Source organism: Nanorana parkeri, unplaced genomic scaffold, assembly GCF_000935625.1.
Source record: "Nanorana parkeri isolate BGI_ZX_2015 unplaced genomic scaffold, ASM93562v1 scaffold1734, whole genome shotgun sequence".
Classification (NCBI taxonomy): domain Eukaryota; kingdom Metazoa; phylum Chordata; class Amphibia; order Anura; family Dicroglossidae; genus Nanorana; species Nanorana parkeri.
Window position 1 is genome coordinate 3,696 of NW_017308002.1, and position 16,209 is coordinate 19,904.

Below are 16,209 nucleotides of genomic sequence, written 5' to 3' on the forward strand. Positions count from 1 at the left end.
ACTGCATCCTGATGGCCCCTCCCATCAGCTATGATCTGTCTGCATTGCAGAGAGAAGCACAGAAATCCTGTAATGATGCCACTAGGACTAAAATAAGGCCCATCATTTAAATGGAAAGGTTTACTGTAACAAAATCATTAGCATGTTGATGAGGCGGAACCAAGGAAGACAAACCATAAATAGATTACACTTCCGCTTTAAGATCCTGTCCAAGCATAGGGCAGCAAAACAGGCAACAAATTCTATTAACCGAGGTGAATATTTCCCTGTTATATTTCTAATGTTTCATTACTCTTTAAAAATAAGTAATCATTCTGCGAATAACAGACTGTCGTATTTATTTAATAACATGACTGCCATCTGCCAGTGTTTAAAGTGGGCTTAACCTTCCAATAAGCAAGGAGAACAACAGGCCTTTGTCCCGAAGGATATAAGCCTCTGTGACAAATTCAAGAATAATTCCCCTCGTCAGATCGATAGTAAGCCGAGCCTAATTGTGTCCACTGTGACGCGGAGCCCCTTTGTGCCCGCTGTGACGTGGGAACCCCATTGTGCCAGCTGTGAGGTTTATTTTCATTTAATAACTTTCTATGTTTTTCATGTCATTTATTACAGGATGTCACATCGAGTTGTTTTTATGGATTTTCCTTTAAAGTGGCCCTAGAGTTGGAGATCTCTTGGAAACATTCTATCATTTTCTTACTGTTTTTTTTTGGGGGGGTGACACCATGAGTTATTGCACCAGGTGACACCAACCCTAGTGACGCCTCTGCCTGGCATTGTCATCTTAGAATATGCCCAATGTGCCATCAGGGAAGATTGTAAAAACCTGGTGGTTCAGTATATTCATGTAAACAGCTGACCTCATTGCTGGGGACATAACTTTGCTGAACCTAGACCCGTTAAGGTGGCCATACACTTTACAACCATCGCAAGACCTTAGTCTTGCGATGGTTGTAAAGTACTTAAAAAAACGTACGATCTGCCCATCTTGGACAGGCAGATCGTACTTGCGATGACTGCAATGAGGGGCGGGCTTGCAAGGACGGCAAACGGGCAGTGTGCGCGTGCGCACACCGGCCCGTACGTCAGTTGTCGAACCAGCAGGCCACTCATTCGCCGAGAATCGTACGATTCCCGGCGGGTTTGCCAGCCTGCTTGTTCGATGGAAGACGTGCGACCATACAGTAGAAACGGTTGCGCGCCTTCCATTCACTGTACGATTCTCGTACGATCGCTGGATTTCCCGGGCAGTGAGAATCGTACAGTGTATGGGCACCTTTATCCAATGGAAGGCTCTGGCCTATTTGCTTAGCTAAATCCAGGTGGTAACTTTTTTTTGGCCAGACAGGAAGGTGTCCCTCTTTTTCATTTCAGAAAGTTGTGAGGTATGTATTCCTGTTTGGGTAGAAACTCAAAATTTGTCATTTCCCTAAGCCAGTGAAAGAAGAGTTGCAAACAATTCAAAATGTACTGAGTGAGTGAATGGTCACTGAGGGAGAGGAGACTGAGGAAATGCTTTCTCCTGCTGCATCAAACTGATGGCATCTTCTCAGTCTCCTGACTGAAGGAAAGGCAAAGTCACTTGGCTGGCGCTCCAGGGCGGCTTTTTGATGAAAGATGTTGGAGCTTTTGTGAAAAAATGATGTTTCTTTCGACTATGACATGTCAAGAATTATACATACAGAATCATACAGACAAGTTACTGACAGGTCCACTTTAAGTGTATTTGGTGGGTTTGGCTTCCAGTGGGCTATCCTCCAGAGATATGACTGAGGAACTGAAACTTGTGGTCGGGTTGTCACCAGGCATGACACAGCAGTGTTATTTAAAGGAGAACTATGACATGAGTGATTTCCACTCATCTCATAGTTCTAGGCGACCTGTGACAATGAGACTGTCACAGGTCGGCTCAGTAGAACGGGAGGTGAGGGAACACATACCGGATTCCCTCACCTCTCGATCCTGTCACGGCTCTCTGCCGTGACAGGTGGAGGGGCTGCATTCCCCTCTCACCGATCCGATCTGCCAGCGCTGACTGGCGGAACGGACGGGGGAGGGGGGCGGGTACAGCTGGCTCTGCCTCTAGATAGGCAGAGCCAGCTGTCACTCATGCAGCTGGGCGGATCCCGTCAAAAGAGTCGTGATCCGCTCTGGCTGCGGCGTCTCAGTATACCGCGAGCTGTAGCTCGCGGTATACTGAGCTTAGGGTAACGGGAGGATGCTAGTTTGTGTCCTCCCGTTACCCTTTGGAGAACTATGGGGAAAAACACTGACCCCATAGTTCCCCTTTAAGGATCTTTCCTATGATGATGAGTTGGGAAATGTAGGTGACCTCATGCTTTTTATGATTTCCTTAGGTGAACTCAGGAAGTGTTTCTGGGCTTGGGGTGTAATCGATAAGAAAACATTACAAAGAAGGAGATAGGAAGAACAAACATTTGCCATTTTCTATAATATATGCATTTCGAGAGGATAATAATAAAGCTAAAGTGTAGACATTGTTTTGTTAGATAAGGGAAGAGTTACAAATCCTCTCAGGTTTCTGTTTTTTTATGTGACCCCAAGCGTCGAGATTCTCACTTCAAGTCTCTGTGACACTCATACAAGAAATGGGGGAAGCAGTTGTCACAGGGACAGAAAGACACAGATAGCAATAAAGCCATCGTTAGAGATACTTAAAACTGGCCGCACACTTGCGGCTGAACGAGAAAAAACGATTGATTCCCCCATCCACGCTATACAGCATGGATGGCAAAATCTTTCCTGTCTGGCTATTGTACTCAGATAGCTGGCGCCCTCAGCTGTCAGAATGGCCAACCAGTGGCTGCAAATGATTGTCTCCTTCAACAAAAGCCAATTGAAAAATCTGCTTTTGTCCGACAGGGCAACCCACAGTTCAAAGTTTGGCTGAGACAACATGAATATGAATAGATTTTGGTTCTGGTAAGTAAAAAGAAAAACGGACCTTGCTGTGTATTTGCTGTAAACCATTCCTGGACTGTTATAGGTTTATTTACTATAGGTCTGCATTAAAAGCCTCTGGCTTTTTAGATTCTGAGTACTATTTACAACAGCCATTTGGCCATTTATAACCAGGCTCATTACCAAGTTGTGCAGATCCTGACCAGGCTGTCTATGCATTTTATTCTTTAATCTGCTGGAATCAAATTGACCTGCCTTGAGCTGGTTATTTTAGTGGGGTGAAATGTGTCAGCTTTCTGCCTGGCCATACAAACAGGCGGCTGCTATGGAGCCTGGGGGTGGAAGGGTGCCCCATTAGGTTGTTGAGGCAAATTAAACACAGATCATATGAAAATAACGCAGTACTGTCTCATTAAGGATTGAAGTGGTTGCAGTTGATGACAACCGTAATCCTCTGTAAAGTCTACAGCATAGAAAAGCTGACGTCAGATGCACGAAAGGAGTCTTTTGGATCTTTGTGTCATTAGTCACAGCTCAGAGAGAGGTCATCAGAGTGGCCCCCCATCACATTTTTGCTATGGGGCCCCATGATCTGTAGTTGTCACGTCCCTGGGTGGAGACTGAATGTGCGAGGAGGCTTCCCTTGCACCTCGTGCCCCAAAGACTCTGGAGTTGGGAACAGAGTCTGAGTTGACAGCGAGTGGCACAGGTGCCAGTGGTGATCACACCGTGCAAGGTGGAGTTCCGGCACCGGATCAGGTCAGGCTGAGCTGTAGTCAAAACCAGGCAGGCAGCGGAGTGCAGAGGAGGATCCAAGATCGTGGTATAACAAGCCAGGGGTCAAATCCAGTCGGGCAGTGAGGTACAAAGTCAGGAGACAGAGGCAAGTCCAGAAGGTAAGCAGGAGGTCAGGGGCCACAGCAATCAACAAGGTCAAGGACAATCCGGGTCAAAGTCAGCAAGGTAATAAGAAGCGCAAGGAACACAGGGGAAGCTGAAGACAATCCAGTAACTTGGGGTCAGGTAGGCTGGCTTTAAATAGGCTGATCCATCAGGAAGCAGCATCACTTCCTGTGCGCCGTGTGGTGCGCTTTTGTGCGGCTGCTCTGTGGCACGCGCATGCGCGCAAATGCCGTTTACCTGCAGTACGGAAAACTGGTACCCGCACATGCGCAGTCGCAGGTGGTTTCTGACTGTAGTTATGCCCCTGGCCTGGGCTACTGGGTACAGGGCTTACGTGTAGACAGAGTGTTTTGTGTCCGGGTGCCTGCTGGCTGGGCACCCGTACACAACACACCAAAACCGGACTGTACGGGTGAAAACCAGACGGGTGGCAACCCTAGTGTAGATTGCGTAGAGGGAGCCAGATGAAAAAAACAACTTATGGACTGCACTGGCTGTCTAGGGTTCGAGCCTTCCTTCAAGACTGGGACTGAGTGCTTAGTAGTTGCAAACTGGAGCGTTGGGCCATTTGCAACTGGTCAGATCCTACAATTGTAGAAGTTGTAGTTCCCAGCCCTGACACAAAGGGGAGCTGGAGTTTCCAATGGTAACATGCCCCCTCTTGTATAGACAGCCTTTAGTGGGTGGGGGCTCTTCTGTGTTCCTCCCACAGCTCTGTTTTCTGCACAGGCTATATACAGCCCAGTGATGATGTCACCACTGCTATACCAAGTTGATATCTGGGTTTGCAAAGACATTTGAGGCACACAAAGGAGATTTCCATTGCTGTGGCTATTGAGGAATATATTTTAATGAATGTTCTGGTGCATGGAGTTCAGCTTTAAGATTATAGAGTTCACCTCCTTACTTACTTCTTATTCTTGCATTTCTTTATGGCAGGTGTTACATGGCGATGACGCAGGCAGAGGTGCTTGCGGTTTCTCAGTCTCATGCCAATTTGTCAGCTCAATGTCATGATTCGGCACGTCAGGATTGAGTCATGGCAGTTGCAGCTTGCCAATAAAACCCGATCGCGTTTTACGTCATTTGTTTTGCCTTCTGGGTTGTCAGCCATTCCTAAGAAGATGATTTCTATCTAATTTATTCATTGCTATTTTACATTAATTAAAATGACAATGTAGAATGGCACCTTTCTGAGACCTGTGAAGTGGCAGGGCAGGACAGTAAACTCATCAGTATTGTAAATATTCATCACCCTCATTATGATGTCCTTACAGGATCTGGAGTGTCCACTGCACTTAAAGTGTATCCCTAGACAAAACCTATTATTTTTGTTTTGGATAGAGTGGGGAAGGTGGGTTGCTGTCGGTGTTCCAATTGGGAGGATTTAGCCCTCTATTTGTACTGGTGACCATTGTGACCAAGATAGAAAGTGATGGGAAATCCAAAATTGAGTTGTCTTTAGAACTAGAAGTGAGGGGATATCTTCCAGTGGCGACACCTGTTCCAGGGGACAACTGTCTGAAGTTGGGTATACACTTGTCTATTTTGCATTTAACCGGTGGGCTTAACGATAAAAAAAGAACAGATTCCCTACTATTTGCATTGTATTCTGACAGCGACCACTAGCTAATGGGCTGCAAGCTCCATTCAGAATTTTCCAACCGACTCCTTCGATCAGCTGATGGTGGGATGCCAGGCAGAAGCAGAGGCATCCCTAGGCTGGATGTCACCCAGTGCAGCCGCCGGGTGAGGCAACCAGCTCGGGCTGCCTCATTATAGGAAAGTCCCTGCTTGTGTTGAATTATTAAATGACAAGGGTTCTTTAGTAGCACTAAGTCAGCACAATAGTCAAGACATCTGCCTAGAGCAGGGGTAGGCAACCTCGGCTCTCCAGCTGTGCTGAAACTACACATCTCATAAGGCATTGCAAGCCACAGGCATGACTCCCAGAGGCAGAAGCATGATGGGATTTGTAGTTTCAGCACAGCTGGAGAGCCAAGGTTGCCTACCCTTGGCCTAGAGGAACCTCTCTCAACATGGGTTACTCCAGAGGTTGCTAGAGGTTCCTTGAGTAATCAACAGTGGAACACGAATCTCTCTTCTACACTGAACACCAATGTAAAGAGACAAATTCCCATTGACATCCAATGTAAGGAGTCACTTCTACACTGGTCACCAATGTAAAGGGTCTTTTCTCCACTGACTACCAATGTGAGGGAGCATTTTGCATTGACCACCAATCTAAGGGCCACTTTTCTATCGACAATTAGTGTAAGGAAACACTACAATTTTCACAGTTTGTGTTTTATCCCTTTCTCTTATTTGTCTTGTTTAAAGGAGAACTATGAGGTAAGTGATTTCCACTCACCTCATAGTTCTAGCCGACCTGTGACAATGAGACTGTCACAGGTCGGCTCAGTAGATCGGGAGGTGAGCGAACACATACCGGCGTTCGCTCACCTCTCGATCCTGTCACGGCTCCCTGCCGTGACAGGGGAGGGCTGGATTCCCCCCTCCCCGCTCCGATCCGCCAGCGCTGACTGGCGGAATGGACGGGGGAGGTGGCGGGTACTATCTAGAAGCAGAGCCAGCTGTCAGTCACGCAGCTGGGCGGATCCCGGCACAATTGTCGGGATCCGCTTCAGCTGCGGCGTCTCAGTATACAGCAAGCTACAGCTCGCGGTATACTGAGCCTAGGGTGACGGGAGGATGCTAGTTTGTGTCCTTCCGTTACCCTAAGGAGAACTATGGGGGAAAGCCTTAACCCCATAGTTCTCCTTTAATTATCATTGCTGTATACTGTATAACAGGGGGATGTTAAAAATAATCTACTTGGTGTTAGTTACTCTACTTGTGAAATATTCTTTATTCTTCTATTTAGAAGATAAAAATGAATGTCCCATTGAAAGAGAAAACCATTAAACCAGTTTTTCTATTCTACAACTTACTGATTATGCTAATGAACCATGACCTGTAGAAAGAGGATTTTTTAGCAGGGGTTCCCTGAGACCTCAGATTTGTTTCCTGAGGGTTCCTCTTAGCTAAAACGGTGAAGAAATGTTGGCCTAGAACAGGGGTAGGCAAGCTCTCGCCCTCCAGATGTGGTAAACCTACAAACTCCACCATGCATCTGCTTCTGGGAGTCATACCTGTCAGAGTATTTTAGTGCCTGATGAGATTTGTGGTTGCACCACAGCTGGAGGGCCGGAGTTTGCCTACCCCTTGCCTAGAATGCATTTAAGATTGTGGGGCTTCCTTGGCACAGAGAAAATCATTTTTAAGATAATAGCGAGTTTAACCATGAGCATAAAAAAAAACTATGGAACAAAAGAAAGACCCCCAAAAATCCCTAAATTTGACCTATAATGAGGAAAAAAATGAAACACTCCCTAGCAGACATGGATTGTAAGGGTGTTGCATGGCGTCACCTTCTGCCCCTTCTATAAATAGGTGCCGGTGTCAGAGAGAGTGTAAATTGGCAGCTGCTCATCAAAGAACGGCTGGCAGCTGTGTGTGCCAATGTGTTATCAGCTCTCGCCGACTCAGCCAGTCCAGCAGGTTCCGTTGAGTGCCTAGTAAAATGGTCACCTAGGTTTATGTCAGATTAATTGGAAGACAGCTTTAAATACAGACAGTGTTGACTGATGTATTAGGCGTGTTCTGCGGAATGGAACAAACACACACTGTTGTGGTCAGATTGAAGCATTTGGTTGACTTTGTGGCCCTGCACTGTCAACAGTCTGAAGCTGCCAGATAGTGTGCAAAAACTAGGCAGCTCATGCAGTTGGTCATGTGACTTGCTATCAGTCGGCCCCTAAGTTTAATTTCAAGTGAAACTAAAGTCCACATCGTGATGGTGGGATCTCACCACAAAGTCCCTCAGACCCCTCATACCAATATGTGCGTGGATAAAAATTACATAACACACCAACACAGTGTAAAACAATTTTTTATTAATGTTTTAACTAATATGTACCTTTCTAGGTTCCATTTATGTCCAAATATGTCCAGGAGGAATTGGGTTGAATGATGCTGGCCATCAGACTGAGGACATCTGGGGGCTAAAAAATATACTGTGGAAGACATCTCTGGATTGAAGGTGAATATTGCAGCAAAAACAGGTTTTATGGTTTCATCTTACAATGGGCTATTCGTTTTTGTCTTGTTATTTTTGGCTGGAATTCTGCTTGAGGTTGAACTTAATTAACTTTTAACCAACCCTAACACTGCACCCTTAACCTAACCCTTTCAAGTGTGACAATCAGCCTGGAATCTCTGTGCTTACCTAATAGGTGCCAGCACTCAGCATCAGCAGTCCAGCCCCAAAGGGTCACAAAGCATCCCCTATGTCAAGTAGAGCCAGAGCATTGGAAACCCCAAGGTGAGCAGAAACAAAGCCTCCTCTTGAGGTGGAGCCCCATATTTTGCTTTGGTGTACACACCAAATACCAGGTAGATCTACCACAACTTTATTCAGTACACTTGGCTTTACTTTGACTGAAGTTCCCAAAAACAGTTTCAATAAGCCATCATGTGGTGGGGCAAAGGGCACATTTAAATACATCTCTTTGGAAGAGAGAAGCCTACTTACCATCTGTTGCTGGTTTACAAGAAACCTCTTGGCCATTTTGAAGAGCAATGAGTTGACTGTACACAAATCTCATTCAATATTTGTCCCTGTCTCTCTGTGTATTTGCCAGGTGTGGGCCTCAGGTTGGCATTTCACAATATAAATAAATAGGTTTTCAAATACCGGTACAGAAAATGTCATTAAAGCCTTGGGCTTTCAACATCAAAGTCGTGTATAGGATCAAAGGAACTGCCTACAGGATCTTAAAGTAGGGTAGATTTTAAGGAGAAGACTTATATTATATATTATGTATGGTATATTATACAGTATATCTGGGCTGGACAAATCGCAGGAGCCTGGTAGCCAACACTCCTTAAAATTTACATCTGTTGCCTGACTTTTAAGGTTTTCTCCTGTTGTTGTCAGAGGAGGTGGTCCCTAAAATATTCTGCTGGCTCCTACATATTGTCCAACCCTCATATATTTAATATTCAAAGGTTTTATTAAATAAGGACACATAGAAAATCCATATGCACAGTCCAGACAAAACAGAACCCATAGACATAACATGCATAACAGTCTCCAATATTCCATTATGTTAGAATATAGTAACTGTCGCATATTAGGTGACATGTGTTACACATTTTTCTTGCAAGTTCATGCATGCTCTCATGTGCAGGGAAAAAAACTCGGTTGTGCTTGGGGTGCCATTACCTAGTAATGGCAACGCAAGCACGTTCCGTGTACGTTTTCGTGAACACGCCCTAAAGCGTGAACTTTTGTAATATACTGTATATACACTATATTGCCAAAAGTATTGGCACATGAACTTTAATTGCATCCCAGTCTTAGTCCGTAAGGTTCAATATTGAGTTGGCTCCGCCCTTTGCTGCTATAACACTTTCAACTCTTCTGGGAAGGCGCCCACAAGGTTTAGGAGTGTGTCTATGGGAATATTGGACCATTTGGGAGGTCAGGTAATGATATTGGACAAGAAGGCCGGGCTCGCAGTCTCCGCTCTAATTCATCCCAAAGGTGTTCTATCGGGTTGAGGTCAGGACTCTGTGCAGGCCAGTCAAGTTCCTCCACCCCAAACTCCCCCATCCATGTCTTTGTGGACCTTGCTTTGTGCACTGGTGCGCAGTCATGTTGGAACAGGAAGGGGCCATCCCCAAACTGTTCACACAAAGTTGGGAGCATGAAATCGTCCAAAATGTTTTGGTATGCTGATGCCTTAAGAGTTCCCTTCACTGGAACTAAGGGGCCAACCCCAACCCCTGAAAAACTACCCCACACCATAATCCCCTCCCCCACCAAACTTTACACTTGGCAAAATGCAACCCAGACACGTCCATCGGATTGCCAGACAGAGAAGTGTGATTCCTCACTCCAGAGAACACGGCGGCGTGCTTTACACCACTTCATCTGACACTTTGCATTGCACTTGTTGATGTAAGGCTTGGATGCAGCTGCTCGGCCATGGTAACCCATTCCATGAAGCTCTCTACGCAATGTTGTGCCAATCTGAAGGCCGCATGAAGTTTGGAGGTCTGTAGCTATCGACTCTGCAGACAGTTGGGGACTTCTGCGCACCGTGCGATTCAGCATGCGCTGACCCAGCTCAGTCATTTTACGTGGCCTACCACTTCCTGACTGAGTTCTGTTGTTCCCAGTTGCTTCCACTTTGTTATAATCCCAGTAACAGGTGACCGCGGAATATTTAGTAGCAAGGACATTTTACAGATGGCCTTTTTGCACAGGTGACAACCTATCACGGTACCACGCTTGTAGTCACTGAGCTCCTGAGAGCGACCCATTCTTTCACAAATGTTTGTAGAAGAGTCTGCATGCCGAGGTGCGTGATTTTATACACCTGTGGCCAAGGAGGTGATTGGAACATCTGAATCCAATGGTTTGGAGGGGTGTCCCAATACCTTTGGCAATATAGTGTATATATATATAATGGAATTATTCTCCTTAAAAGAAAGTGTGTTCCTGGAGGGATCACCAGGAAAGAAACAAAGGAAAACGACTGTAATAAGAAAACTAATGCAGCCACCATGTAAGGATTGTTGTCCCCGGGTTCGGATACACATTACTCACTCTTCAGATTCTTTACATCCAGGCTTTACCTTGTAGATTTTGATCTTGTGATTCAGATGTGCGGTTTTTAGATGACAGCTGTGATCAGAGACTGCACGGAAAGTCTCCATCAGATAACTGTGTGATCGGGCAATAAAGAGACTAAGTGCTGTGAAAATAATGAACTGAACGTTAACCATCCCGATGTCCGCAGCAGTAAACACTTCCTGTTCTCCCGCAGGCTGCAGCTGAAATTGGGTTCACTGATAACAAAAACCATTGTCTGCTTAATTGCCATTACAATAGATCTGAGCCCAATTACTGAAATCTCATTTAAACTTTCACATGCTGATGCCATTCTAAAAGTTGCTTTGCAGCTTTGATTAAAGACTACCTGGTGATCCTGACAAGGGGGTCTTTGTTCAGGCAGTTCCTGTTAGAGGGTGACAACTGTCTCCCAATTGCTCTTCTCTGTTATCACCCTGCCATATGCACCCATGGTAGAGACTACAATTTGCCATGCCAGCAGAGGCATGGTTAGGGTTGCCACCTTTTTTTCAAGCGAAACCCGAACACCCTAGCGACGCGTAAAGATTTTTTTTGCGAGAATGAGTTGCGGCTTATTCATATGTAAATAGCGCCACCCATTCATATGCAGATATCAATACGCCTTTTGAACTGTCAGCAAACCAATCCAGAACAATGATGTGCATCTGACACTGGAGCGAGTACATGAAGATAGGAAGTGGCTGGAAGAAATCAGCAGCACTGAGAGGCAACATATATACACAATATAAATTAATCTGCTTAAGGTTTAGATCTACATTTAATCTGGATACATACTTTATAGATGTGATGAAAGCGATTGCCCCTTGTCTTCACATTGAACCCCAGGCAAACCGAAAAATAAAAGACCACATGTGTGATGATGTCGAGCACTGTTACCTGCCAGCAGCCATCTCGGTGATGGATGCCGGTGCGGCAGAGAGGGGAAGGCACGTTCACCTGGCGGGATAAGGAATGCTGCTGGGTCACCTCCTCTCTTGTGCAACTGTCGGGCTCTCGGCCCATGACCGAGTGCTTGACTTTTCGGAGGGGTCCTTCCCTCCAATGGTGTCACCCGGGTGCGGCCGCACCCCTTGTACCCCCCTAATGACGCCACTGGGTATGGTGAGCAAGGAGGTACATAGGCTGAGCTGTGTGACACACTTGACAACCAAACTTCTGTGTAAAGTAAAATGTTTATATATGACTGTACATTTAAATGGTCCCCAGTGTTCTCCTGAATCTTTATTCATTTATAAATGTATATAAATACTTTTATATAATGTGGTTAAAGAGGAACTGAACTGTGAAAGCCGTTGCCAAAAAAAAGGCAGCAGAGAGCAAAGGACTAGTCATTGGTATTGCCTGTGGTCTCCCTGCAGCTGATCTCAGTGGCGTCACAAGGGGGGTGCAGGTGACACCATTGGAGTGTGCTGGGAAAACTTTTTGCTGTTTGTACCATTGGAGGGGTGACACCAAAATGGCAGTCATTTTGGGGTCAGCCCTTCTAAAAAGTCGGGCACTCGGTCATGGACCGAGAGCCCGACAGTGTCAGGAGAGAGGAGGGGACCCGGCGGCATACCACATCCCTCCTCTCCCTGCCGGCGTCCATAACTAAGATGGCCACCGGCAGGCATCAATTAGATGACCGCGCATGCACAATGACGCACGCGTGTGGTGGCGTCACACGCGTGCACAATGAAGTCACGTGGGGTGTCACCCGGCCTCCGCTCTGGGTGACACCTGGCCTCGGGATGCACAAGGCTGATCTTTCTCCAATACTGACTTACCATGCCCTGTTCTGCACGGTGTCTTTGTGTGGTAGCGGCCATCTTGGTAGAGGCAGGGCTTTGCTTCCTAGTGTCAGAACCTGCAGCAAGAAGAACAGTGAGCACCACCGTAGTGACATCACCAAATGTCTCTCCTGAGACTAGCAGTCAGAGGCAGCAGTGCCTTAGATCTCACACGGCAGATATACAGCCATGGTGCTGTAGACACAGGAGCTCCTGGGCACACTCACATACCAGGAAGTGTACAGCTAGACTTCAGAAAGAATTCCAGACAAAAGTAAATCTTTTTCAGCTCTTAGGCTTAGAAACAATTAACATTTGCAGATGTTGCCTATGACATAGCATGTTTCATTTTGAGTCTAAGCACGCCACAATTAAATGTTTAATCCCCCTTCTATATATGAATTAATTATTTTATCTTCCTTTGCATCTCTGTTATCTGTGATGCCCAATTGCCATATTGCAATAACATCTGCATATGCAGTATCATGGGGCCCCATAGCAACATTGAGATGGGGCCCCCCGGTAACCTCCCCACTTTCCATAATAATAAAGTCAGGTAGCAGGAGAGCTGTCTGCATAGTCCGACCCTGTACATTCGATGTCAGCTTTATTGGAAATGTCAGTATCAACAGCAACTTCTGCAATTCATAATAGGGCCCCCTTCCACCCACAGGCCCCATAGCAGCCTCGTGGGCTGCTATAGCTATTGTTACATGACTGTGGAGTATATCTTTGCAATACATGCACATTTCCCGATGTTTAATCTCTGTAACCCATGACCCTGAAAGTACAGAAACACTGTACCTGTTGATGTGCTAGAATTCCACTCAGCTCTTAAAGGAGAACTATGAGGTGAGTGCTTTTCACTCACCTCATAGTTCTAGCCGACCTGTGACAATGAGACTGTCACAGGTCGGCTCAGTAGATCGGGAGGTGAGCGAACACATACCGGGTTCCCTCACCTCTCGATCCTGTCACGGCTCTCTGCCGTGACAGGGGGAGGGGCTGGATTCCCCTCTCCCCGCTCCGATCTGCCAGCGCTGACTGGCGGAACGGACGGGGGAGGGTACAGCTGGCTCTGCCTCTAGATAGGCAGAGCCAGCTGTCACTCACGCAGCTGGGCGGATCCCGTCATCTAAGTCGTGATCCACTCCGGCATCTCAGTATACCGCGAGCTGTAGCTCGCGGTATACTGAGCTTAGGGTGACGGGAGGACGCTAGTTTGTGTCCTCCCGTTACCCTAAGGAGAACTATAGGGAAAAACACTGACCCCATAGTTCTCCTTTAATTTCCTGTTCTGGGCTGATAGCACACAGCTTTTTCTGGACAGAGTGGTGTCAGCCCTGCCCCAGTGTTACATTCTCAGATCTCTATTCTGTAGTCCACGATAAGAACTGGACAGGATAAATTGGCTCTTTGAGATAACTCAGGAAATGTGCGGAGGACAGCCCTGAATTTCTTACAGTTTTTTTTTTTTTTTTGCACCTATCATGCAGATATTAAAAAAATGCTTCTGATTGTATATCAAATAGAGCAAAAGGGAGCAAATAAGAGACGTTCATTGTTATGGTTTATATACACGTTAAATACAACCATTTAAATAATTAATCTCAATGTTTATTTTCTCCATACAACAATTAAAAACATTAGCCATTCATCGACAATCATGTTTGCTACATCTTAAATATACCCCCATTAAAACCATTTTTTTTAATGTAAAAAAAGAAAATCTTAAATTCTACAAATACATAATAAACATTTTACCATCAAAAGATTAAAAAAAAAAATGTTAATGTGAATTCTTCCAATAATAGGAAGATACTTTTACACTTATGGAAATGTTACATCTTTTAATGTTCATGTCCAGCTAAAAAATGTTTCTTAGCATTGGATAAAGTGAGAAAAGACCAGAACCCCTTGCTGGGGTTTGCTGATGTCTGGGGTCTGTTAGAGAGATTTACCCTCACTTCCTTTCATGGCAACAACGTTTTACCAGACAGGAAGTGAAAAGTACTCCAACAGAAATAAAAACGCTTTTCCTGCTTTTCCTTTTCTTCATTCTAGTAGAATAGGGGAAGTCTGATTTTATTTTTGTTTGTATCCCTGTTGCAGGTTCTCTTTCACTTCCTGTCTAGTAAAATGTTGTCAGCAGGACAGGAAGAGAGGGACACTATGTCATGGTAAAGCACATGTTACTGCAATGCACATAACAGCGCCACCGCGCCTTTGTTGTAGCGGTTAGACATGTGCACGGCAAAAAAATGTGTTTTCCGACTAAACAAATGAAAACGAAAAAACATTTCCATTCGTTTCATCAAAGAAAATGGATTTTTCTGCTGTTTCTGATTCGCAGGCAACGAGCCTCCGAACCTGAAACCGCACCCTGAAAATGCAGAACGATCGGTGGCCACGTCGGCCGATGGCGCGTTCTGCGCTTGCACGCCGCCATCTTTGAGTGTATCTTGGTATACACCAAGATGGCAGCGTCCGTATGTTGGTGTACATCAAGATATACCCAAAGATGGCGGTGCACCTGTGGCCGATATGGTCACCCCTTGTTCAGCGTGTGATGGCACAATGAAAATGCAGAACGGCCGCCTGCTCGTTATGCACTTGCGCGCCGCCATCTTTGAGTGTATCTTTGTACACACCAAGATATACTCAAAGATGGCAGCACGCCTGCGCAGAATGCGCCAGCAGGCGATATGGCCACCGTTTGTTCAGCGTGTGATGTCACACTGAAAATACAGAACGAGCGGTGGCCATGTCGGCCGCCGGCACGTTCTGAGCTTGCGCCTGTATGCTCTGCAAATGAATTTATGTACGCCCAAATATAGTTTTAATATATTCGGGCATATAATAAATTTGTTATTTCGGATTCGGACGAACTGCTGAAGCAACTGAATTCCGTTGATTTGCAGGTTTGTCCGAATCCGAATGCACATGTCTGGTAGTGATAATCAGGGCCGTCCTTTTAATGAGGCAGTCTGAGGCTGTTGCCTCAGGTGGCATCTCTTTGGGTCACGTCAGGGAACGGCAGGTAAAGCAGCATGCTGCACAAAGTTTGCAGTGTACCTGCCACCCGCTCCTCAGCCAGAGCGTTCCAGGTTGGGAGATGTGTAAGGTCCATACACAATAAAAAATGTATAGACATAAAACATACATAAAAGCTGCACTGAACATGAGGGTACAGTGATGTTCACCAACTACCGAACTACGAAATAACATATTATCACAACTTAATAGACGATCAATAATCATACAAGACATTTCACATTGTTTTCAAGAGAACTATCCATTCAAATGAAATAGTAGCTTAAAAAAATCCCTCCTCCTAAACAAAAGAAAAAACCCCAAAAAGTACAATATAAAAATTCACCCAACAAAGTGTCTGAAAAGTTTTTTTCTTTTTTTACCAAATTATAGCTTTTCTTTTTGCTTACTTTCACTTTTGTTTCCTCAGATTCAAGTTCTAGAGAAATCCCAGCACACGCCTTGCCGCTTTCAATCAATATGAAAGAAATGCCATTGTAACAGACATCAATAAAAATAAGAGCTGAACGACACATCGGGGGTTCAGTGGTTTTGGTAGAAGGTCTGTGACGGCTCACAGACCGGAATCTAGTTTCTGTATTTCCTGCTAGCTGCAAATGAAAAGTTTGTGAGAAGAAGGTGAAGGTGGGTCTCTCAGCAGACATAGCCTATGACTCCACCAGAGGCTGGAGAAACATAACGAGAAAGGAGGAGGACTCAATGCCTTGTGACCGGCTGCTGGAGGAAAACACAGGTTTAGTTGACCACAGCACCAGTCCTTCAAGGCTTTTAGCTTCATATTCTTGCATTTTACTTGTTGAGAATTACAGTATCAAGAAGATGTTTCTTAAGTAT